General features: G+C 36.8%; 1 long non-coding RNA gene and 1 pseudogene across 2 annotated transcripts; one reads left to right on the top strand and one right to left on the bottom strand.

Annotated features, from left to right (window-relative positions):
* Positions 1 to 401: 401 nt before the first annotated feature.
* Positions 402 to 959, bottom strand: AT1G07973. The gene has a single exon (NR_139345.1). It is a non-coding gene; the product is annotated as an other RNA (long non-coding RNA).
* Positions 960 to 2,804: 1,845 nt separating this feature from the next.
* AT1G54430 lies at positions 2,805 to 8,503 on the top strand (annotated as a pseudogene; the record flags this gene model as incomplete). The annotated part of the gene is made up of 10 exons: positions 2,805 to 2,984; positions 3,067 to 3,340; positions 3,420 to 3,501; positions 3,584 to 3,708; positions 3,792 to 3,873; positions 3,965 to 4,082; positions 4,209 to 4,977; positions 5,056 to 5,517; positions 5,611 to 6,964; positions 7,030 to 8,503.
* Between the last annotated feature and the right edge of the window lie 1,287 nt (positions 8,504 to 9,790).

Genomic DNA, 9,790 nt, shown 5'->3' with positions numbered 1-9,790 from the left:
CATGTATTTATGAAAATAAACACACAATTAAATAAAAATATGTAGAAATTTTTATTAGAGAGAAAACTAAAGTGTCATGTTCGACACCTAAACATGTTTGTCTAACATCTTAAATTAAATTGTCCTGTTTGTTTATACATATGAATTTATGATCTGAAGATGGACCGAATTTTTTATTTCTTTGATTTATTCAGTTTACATATTAGAAAAGAAAATTTTCACTATTACATATCCTTTCTTTGTGCAAAGACTGATTTTTCCATTCATACGATAAGAGGAATTAGAGAGAATAAGGGTTCATCACAACCAAGACTTAAGACAACAAAATTTAATACACTGATTAGAGCATAATATAAACTGAATAGATACCTTGACGATAAATCCAACTTTCGGAGACATGAGCGATAAGGCACATAGACAAAAGCGAGAAAATCGTAAGTCGATACTACATCCACAAGCAAGTCGTAAATAATCATAGTCGATTGACAATTTGACTTTGAAAAGGAATCCAAGACCTCAATTCTCACCGGCATGAGACGTATTACTTCTTCTCCAAAAGATAGTAACAACTGGAAGAATGGACGGTTCCAGACCGGAGACCACATTGTAACAGTTTTCTTCATGAAGGAGGGTAAGGAGCAAATTGTTCTCTTTGTAAAGGAGGAGGGTTGCAGCAGTATGCTCTTCACAACGGAAAGAGTTGCAAGATGGGGACCCATAAGGTCAGTATCAGAGTCGAGTTCGAAGTATACAATATGGTTCATACACTTGAAGAAAGCATTCCAAAATTTTCAAAATATTAGAAGGCCAAGTCAGAGACTGAACATATCTCGCTTGATACGTATGGAATAGGGAGACGACGATATGTTGCAGATTGCAAATATAAGCCGGTAGACGAGAGGCAAGAGCCACAAATCGGGATAATCGTTTTTTCAATTGGTGAAACAAGTTTAGAGACGAAAAGTAGATAAATTTTAGCAAGGATTGTCAAAGGATAAAAATATCGGCGAAATGATTTCTATTTTATAATAACATTTTTACTTTCCATTTTATTACGGTAAAATATCTTCAATCTGTGTGACCAGTTAGTTTAAAAAGTGAATAATAGTATTATCTAATATGGTATGCATGTTTGCTTTGGATTATGTATTTCAAAAAAAATTATCCTCGTCAATGTTTTTCTTGACCTTTTTCGGTTCGATCTGTTGATTCCTTAAAGTTTGGCTATAGTGTTGTTGTTGGGCAGTTTTTGTTAGTCTCCTCCACCAGAAATTTTTGACCAAATAAATCTAAATTTGGTCTGATTTTACTTCTTTTATACTAAATCCATGTTGTTTTCACTCGACAAATTGATCATGGATCCTTTAGACGGTTTATCTTTGTCTCTTTCGAAGCTCCGTCAAACCAATTCATGAAATATATATTATTAGTTTTGAAGTCTAACTATCATCAACGGAGGACAAAAGATTTGAAGACTACATTTTGAAGATTCTATAGTGATATCAATTTTTCAAATCTTTGAAAAATATTGATGCATGAAAGTTGTTATAAATTTAAAAATTATATAATCGTAGCTTTCAATTTTTTTTTTGCTATTTCTCATATCTGATTTGTGTAACTGGTTAAATTTCTTGGGTTTATGTTTATAATGTTGTTGATGTTGTGTAAAATCCTCTCTTTCTAATAAATATTAATAAAAATAGTACAATTTAATATATATATATATATACATATATACTAAGACGAATGAAGATATATAATTCAACTACAGATAAAATATATTGCAGTTCAAATAATAATCATATATATAATAGCAGAGTTTTCTCTCCTCTAAAAGTGTCCACGTCACTACATCTTTTTAATGTGGAGCCCACATGTTTTTACTCTGTCTTCACATTTTTTTCTATGCGTGAGATAGATTTAGTGATGTTTATGGGGCACGATTTAGTGATGTTTATGGGGCACGATTTGGTCAAAAAGCCCATGAGCCAAAGAACCAAATAGACTTAGTGAGGTGTATCGGGCCAAGATTTAGTCAAAAGAACCAAATAAACCAGTATACTCCTTCTGTGTAGTCAATGGACGAACTGGCAGCTAGGCGAGGAGATAGATGAGTTGTGCACTTGAGGGACGAGCTGACGAGTAGGTGAGGAATTGGACGAGCTGACTAGCTGACAGCTAGGCGAGGAGATGGTCGTTGAGTGATGTGGAGCTTGAAGACGAGCTGAAGAACTTAAAGACGAGCTGGAGTATGGGGCACGATTTGGTCAAAAAGCCCATGAGCCAAAGAACCAAATAGACTTAGTGAGGTGTATCGGGCCAAGATTTAGTCAAAAGAACCAAATAAACCAGTATACTCCTTCTGTGTAGTCAATGGACAAACTGGCAGCTAGGCGAGGAGATAGATGAGTTGTGCACTTGAGGGACGAGCTGACGAGTAGGTGAGGAATTGGACGAGCTGACTAGCTGACAGCTAGGCGAGGAGATGGTCGTTGAGTGATGTGGAGCTTGAAGACGAGCTGAAGAACTTAAAGACGAGCTGGAGCTTTCCGTATTTTTCTTCCCCAGAAGCTCAAACATCAACAGTTATTCACTAAAAGGTACTTAAATACATGGCTTAATTCCTACAAAATTCCACTACTTGCAATTTAATTCATACTTTTAATATCTCAAATCGAAACTGTAACTGGAGAAAAGCAAAAACCTCCTATACATCTTCCTTTAAACTACTATAAAATCATCATCTCCCATCACCCCCAAACACAATTATCACTTTCCACCAGAAAATATTACACACTCTGAAAATGGCTGAAGTTGATGTTGTTGCAATTCCTTCTAAAGCAAACTATGTAGCTTTTGATGCTTTACGTCTTGGTCGCTCTACTCAACAGGTTGTTGGTCGCCTACTTCGTTTTTGGGATGCTCGCAACATCAAGAAAGATGGCCAATTCATGGGCATAGTCCTCCTGTTACTTGATGAAAAAGTAAATCATCTTAGATGTTTAATGCTTTTTTGTTTCATATGTAATTGATGGCTAACTAACACTTAATTTGTTTCATTAATAGTGCTCCGTAATCCATGCTTTTATCCCAGCAGCTCTTGCTTCACATTTCCGCCAAGTTTTGCGTGAAGGCATAATCTTCAATGTTAGTGGGTTTGAAGTGGGACGTTGCACGAAAATCTACAAGATCACTGACAATCCTTTTCTCCTCCGTTTTCTCCCTGCCACAACGATTATTGAAGTTTCAGATGTTGGCCCTACAATTGAGAGTGAAAAATTTATGCTACGTAACTTTGACAACCTTCAAGCTCTTGCTAACACCAATATTGAACTTCCTGGTAATATTTTTCATGATTCTTACATTTTTTAAACATGAACTATGATTATAACACCTTTGAAATGATCTAGATGTTGTAGGCCAAATCACTTTCGTCCAAGGGTCAAACTTGAATGATCCAACTTCTACTCAACGTTTGGTTTTGCGATACCGGATTGATTCGTAAGCTAGCACTTCCAAACCAAAAATAAATAATGAACAAAACTTTAAAATTGAACTGATACTTCCGTCTTTTTATTTTAAGGTCTGTTATTGTCTACTTATCACTATGGGATGATGTCGCCGCAACCTTTCGTGCCCATCTTAGCTCTGGTGATACAATTTACTCGGTCATGCTAATAACTACCGTCAACCCAAAGATGTTTGGAGGTTAGATAAAACTGATTTATTTCCAAATTTTACTCTCAAATTTTAAGATAAAAGATAACATATGGTCATTCTTACTGTTTAAGGTAACCTTTATCTCAACTCCACACCCGCAACAAGGTTTTTTTTTTACAGCAGCATTCAACCAATCCAAGAGTTTATCAAAAGGTTAGGTTCTTATCAATAAATCTCTCATAACTCACTTCTATAAACACATACGCTTAAAATCTTTCTATTGCTTAATTATTAATGGATGCAGGATGGGTATAAAAAGTGGAGAGTCTATTGCACGTGCTGATACAGCAGCTGGAATACGTAAAAAAGAAATGGTATCGATTCATCAGCTTCACAAATTCATATCTAAAACTGATGAACAGGTATTACAAATATATTCAACATAATTAAGTTCCAAAATTAACTCCAAAGAATCACTACTAATGTTTTGTTTACAATGTTCCATAAGTCACAGGATGCTGATTTCCTTTGCAATGCTAAGGTGTTAGATGTACTGCAAAAGAATGGGTGGTCTTATGTGTCATGTACTGGATGTAGCAGAAAATTGGAAAAAGTTGGAAATGTTTTACGCTGCTACAAATGTGTTACCACCAGAGCCACAACCACCACAAATGTTGAAGAAACTGTTAACAGAGTCTCCTCACTACCAGCGAAATATAAGAACATACAATTCTATTCTTGCGTTCACGTCAATGGGTGCGCAAATAGATAAGAATGTCATGCACAAAGGTGGTCCATTCACTTTCAGAATTCATGGTCAAAATCACCACAAGTTAGGATCGTTGGTGCCAGAAGAAGGAAAACCTCCAAAAATTTTACAACTCTACATCTTTGATACAGCTAACGAGGTTCACAACAGAATTTCAGCAGTCAAAAGGACCACAAAAGTTGGGGAGTTAAATGAGAAAATAGTAAAAGACCTTATCACCACAGTCGATACATTCAATTGTTTGGCAAAGGTTTTTAGAAAGGCAAGGGATAGATATGAAGCTGGTGATTGTCCGGAGTTTAGTATCAAGCTAATTGGCCAAAAGAAGAAAGGGAAGCAATATGATATGCCAACAACAGATGAAATTGCTGGTTTGATTGTGGGGGATTTTTCAAAAAATATTGGGGAAAGGGATGTGATAGTGCATCACAAATCATCTGGACTACAACAGATAAGCGATTTACACCCTTTGTTTATGACTCTACAATACCCTCTTTTGTTTCCATATGGGGAAATTGGATTCCACGAAGGAATACCAGTTGTCGAAAGTGAAGAGAATACTAGAAAAAGAACTTTCATCACCAAGAGAGAATTTTATGCCTACTAGATTCAAACCAGACTGACAGAAGGCATGACGATTGTCCGATCAAAGCGATTACTACATCAGTATATAGTGGACGCATATACGTCGATTGAGCAAGAACGATTACGTTGGTACAGGCTAAATCAAAAAAAGTTGCGAGCTGATCAATACAACAACGTAAAAGATGCAGTTGCAAGGGGTGACACAGATGCTAAGTCAATTGGGAAAAGAGTGATACTACCAGCAAGCTATACAGGCAGCCCACGCTACATGGTTGAAAAATATCATGATGCAATGGCTATATGTCGATGGTATGGAAACCCAGATTTATTTATCACTATGACAACTAATCCAAAATGGGAGGAAATATCTGAACACTTGAAGACTTACGGGAATGATGCTGCGAATGTTAGGCCGGACATTGAGTGCAGAGTGTTCAAAATAAAATTAGATGAGTTGTTAGCCGACTTCAACAAAGGTCTCTTTTTCCCAAAGCCGATTGCAAGTAAGAGAAAACTACATAATTTCATTTATGTTGCTATATCTATCTATTAATTTGTAATCTGTAGTAACTCTGTTTTGCTATTTAATCAAACAGTCGTCTACACTATTGAATTCCAAAAGCGAGGATTGCCACATGCGCACATACTTCTATGGCTACAAGGAGATCTTAAAAAGCCAACACCAAATGATATAGATAAGTATATTTCAGCAGAAATACCCGTTAAAGATAAAGATCCTGAAGGACACACACTGGTAGAGCAACACATGATGCATGGACCATGTGGAAAAGACCGTCCCTCCTCTCCATGCATGGAAAAAGGAATTTGCAGTAAAAAATTCCCAAGGGAATTTGTAAACCATACAAAAATGAATGAATCAGGATTTATCCTATATAGACGGCGGAATGATCAAAGATATGTGTTGAAAGGGCAAACCAGACTGGATAATCGATTTGTGGTACCTCACAATCTCGAAATTCTAAAGAAGTACAAAGCTCATATCAATGTAGAATGGTGTAACAAGTCAAGCGCTATCAAGTATCTCTTCAAATACATTACAAAAGGAGTGGATAAAGCAACATTTATAATCCAAAAAGGAAACAGTGTCAATGGTCAAGGATCTGGAAATGGTTTTGAGGAAAAACCAAGAAATGAGATAAATGAGTATCTCGACTGTCGTTACTTATCGGCATGTGAAGCAATGTGGAGGATATTTATGTTCAATATTCACCACCACAATCCACCAGTACAACGGCTACCATTACACCTTCCTGGCGAACAAAGCACAATATTTGAAGAAGAAGAAAATCTTGAAAATGTGGAATATCGTTACGGACATGAGAGGACCATGTTGACAGAATATTTTGAGCTGAATAAAATATGCGAAGATGCAAGAAAGCTGAAATACGTGCAAGTGCCAACAATGTTTGTATGGGATAGTACAAATAAAATGTACACTCGAAGAAAGCAGAGAGAAAACATTGGAAGGATTGTAAACATACTCCCAACGGCAGGGGATTTGTATTATCTTAGAATCTTGCTTAACAAAGTGAAGGGTGCAACAAGTTTCGATTATTTGAAAACTGTAGGAGGTGTGGTACATGAAAGTTTTAAAGCAGCATGTCACACAAGAGGGTTGCTAGATGGAGACAAAGAATGGCATGATGCAATGGATGAAGCAGCACAATGGTCAACATCATACTTACTTAGAAGCTTATTTGTCTTGATCTTGATATACTGTGAGGTCTCTGAACCACTAAAACTGTGGAGTCACTGTTGGGAGAGCATGGCAGATGATGTCTTCCGTAAGCAGCAAAAAGTTCTGAATTTCCCTCAACTAGAACTGAAAGCAGAAGAACTAGAGAAATACACATTGATCGAGATTGAAACACTCTTACGCCAGCATGAAAAGTCATTGTCAGATTATCCAGAAATGCCTCAGCCAGAAAAGTCAATATTGGAAGAACTAAACAACTCCTTACTTCGGCAAGAGAAACACATGCAAATTTATTCAGCAAGCTGAACGAGCAGCAACGGATAATTTACGATGATGTTCTCAAATCAGTGATAAATAAAGAAGGCAAGTTATTCTTTCTATATGGAGCTGGAGGCACAGGCAAAACATTTTTGTACAAGACTATTATCTCTGCTCTTAGATCAAATGGAAAAAATGTCATGCCCGTCGCATCATCAGCTATTGCAGCTCTACTCCTACCAGGTGGCAGAACTGCACATTCAAGGTTTAAGATACCAATCAATGTGCATGAGGATTCCATTTGTGATATTAAAATAGGTTCAATGCTAGCCAATGTACTTAGTAAAGTGGATCTTATTATTTGGGATGAGGCACCAATGGCACACCGCCATACCTTCGAAGCAGTAGATCGAACATTGAGAGATATTCTGTCAGTGGGTGACGAAAAGGCACTAACCAAAACTTTTGGTGGGAAAACAGTTCTTTTAGGTGGTGATTTTAGACAAATCTTACCAGTGATACCACAGGGAACCAGACAAGAAACTGTTAGCGCAGCAATAAATCGGTCATATTTATGGGAGTCGTGTCATAAATACTTGCTTTCACAAAATATGAGAGTGCAACCTGAGGAAATAAAATTTGCAGAATGGATTTTGCAAGTAGGGGATGGAGAAGCACCCAGAAAAACCCATGGTATAGATGATGATCAAGAAGAAGATAACATCATAATTGACAAAAATCTCCTGCTACCAGAGACAGAAAACCCACTAGAGGTGTTATGCCGATCAGTTTTTCCGGATTTTACAAACACATTTCAAGACTTGGAGAACCTTAAAGGTACAGCTGTTTTAACTCCACGAAATGAAACCGTTGATGAAATCAACGATTATTTGCTCTCTAAAGTGCCTGGTTTAGCAAAGGAATATTTCAGCGCTGACAGTATCGATCGGGATGAAGCACTAACAGAAGAAGGATTTGAGATGTCATACCCCATGGAATATCTAAATTCATTAGAGTTTCCAGGATTACCAGCGCATAGACTATGCTTAAAGGTTGGAGTACCAATTATGCTACTTAGAAATCTTAACCAAAAAGAAGGGTTATGCAATGGAACAAGGCTTATTGTAACTCATTTGGGAGACAAAGTACTTAAAGCTGAGATTCTTTCAGATACAACAAAAGAAAGGAAAAAAGTGTTAATCCCAAGGATTATACTATCACCACAAGATTCCAAGCATCCATTCACTCTAAGAAGGCGTCAGTTTCCAGTACGTATGTGCTACGCTATGACGATAAATAAAAGCCAAGGACAAACCTTGAATAGAGTGGCATTGTATCTACCAAAACCAGTCTTCAGCCACGGCCAACTATACGTTGCTTTGTCACGCGTCACATCCCCAAAAGGACTAACAGTTCTAGACACATCCAAAAAAAAAGAAGGCAAGTATGTTACTAACATAGTCTACAGAGAAGTTTTTAATGGTCTACCAGCAATTACAGGTAAAAAATCCTAACAATGACCGTCCATATATGAGCAGGAATTAGTTAAAACTGCTTATTGTCTTCAAAGATAGAAACTGACAACTATTTACATACTCTTATGTAGGTCAACAGAATGGTGAACACCACAAAAAGCCAGATATTTTGGAAACCTGAATTAGAAGCAGACACTTATGCAAGTAAATAACCCAAACATTTCTTACTCAAGTCAACAATATGTTTTTTTCACCACAATTTATCTAACATTAAACCTAATACAAGTTTCCAAACATTAAAATTCCATTAGGTGAAAATGAAGAATTCGAAGAAAAAGAAGTGCAAAATGCGAAACAAAGTAGCACCTCAGACAAATATATTTCAAAAGCTTTGAAATTTTCTCCACTATTTCTTAATGGATTCGTTACAAGTTTTACAACACACTTTGTATTGTTACGCATGTAACAACATTATCCACCCATCTCCAATTTATTTATTACTGATTTTTTATCAACAGATATCATCAATAAAAACATGAAATGCTAAAATTTGTTATATACTTACCACGGTCACATAGGTACTATATCCAATTTACACTGACGGACAGATTAAACAAAATAAGACGAAGCTCTACTAAATGATAAGGATAAATTCACTCCTCCACCAATTATATTAAGCGAAAACAACATCCACCAAATCAAATTAGCTCAACCATCTGCAAAAAAAACATATTCAAATAATGAGGAAACGAGAATCAGAAAACAATGAAATTCAATAACTAGATCTCTTATTCATTCAAATTTCACTCATCTGAAGTCTTACTTACATCTAATAGATTTGTAGGAAAAATAGCAAAAACGATGGATAGATTTCAACAGAATCAACTCCCTCTCAAATTGGATCTGGAGATAGTCGATTACATAAATTACAAACAGCCACGCCTGAAACTTTTAAAGGCCCAAGGACTTCCAAGCTATTGAGCCTCTGTTTTGGTTTTGGCCAACGACAGTACCACAAATAAAATTGGTCAGAATACGTAGTTCATATTATAATAAGTGAGCTAGGTCATCGTTGGAGGTAGGTCGTATATTGAGATAGGCAGTTTAGAGAGGAGGTGGCAGGTTGGTGACGAGCTGGCAGCTAGGCGACGAGCTAGCAGATGTGTGACGAGCTGGCAGGTAGGCGAAGAGCTGGACGAACTTAGTTACGAGGCGAACTGGTTGATAGACAACGAGTTAGACGAACTGAGTATTTGAGTGACGAGCTGGTAGCCAGGGGCCAAGCTAGACGAAATGTAGTAGAGAGACGAGCCGGACAAATCGAGT

Source organism: Arabidopsis thaliana (assembly GCF_000001735.4).
Source record: "Arabidopsis thaliana chromosome 1 sequence".
In the NCBI taxonomy this organism is placed as follows: Eukaryota; Viridiplantae; Streptophyta; class Magnoliopsida; order Brassicales; family Brassicaceae; genus Arabidopsis; species Arabidopsis thaliana.
This window is presented reverse-complemented; position numbering and strand designations above follow the sequence as displayed.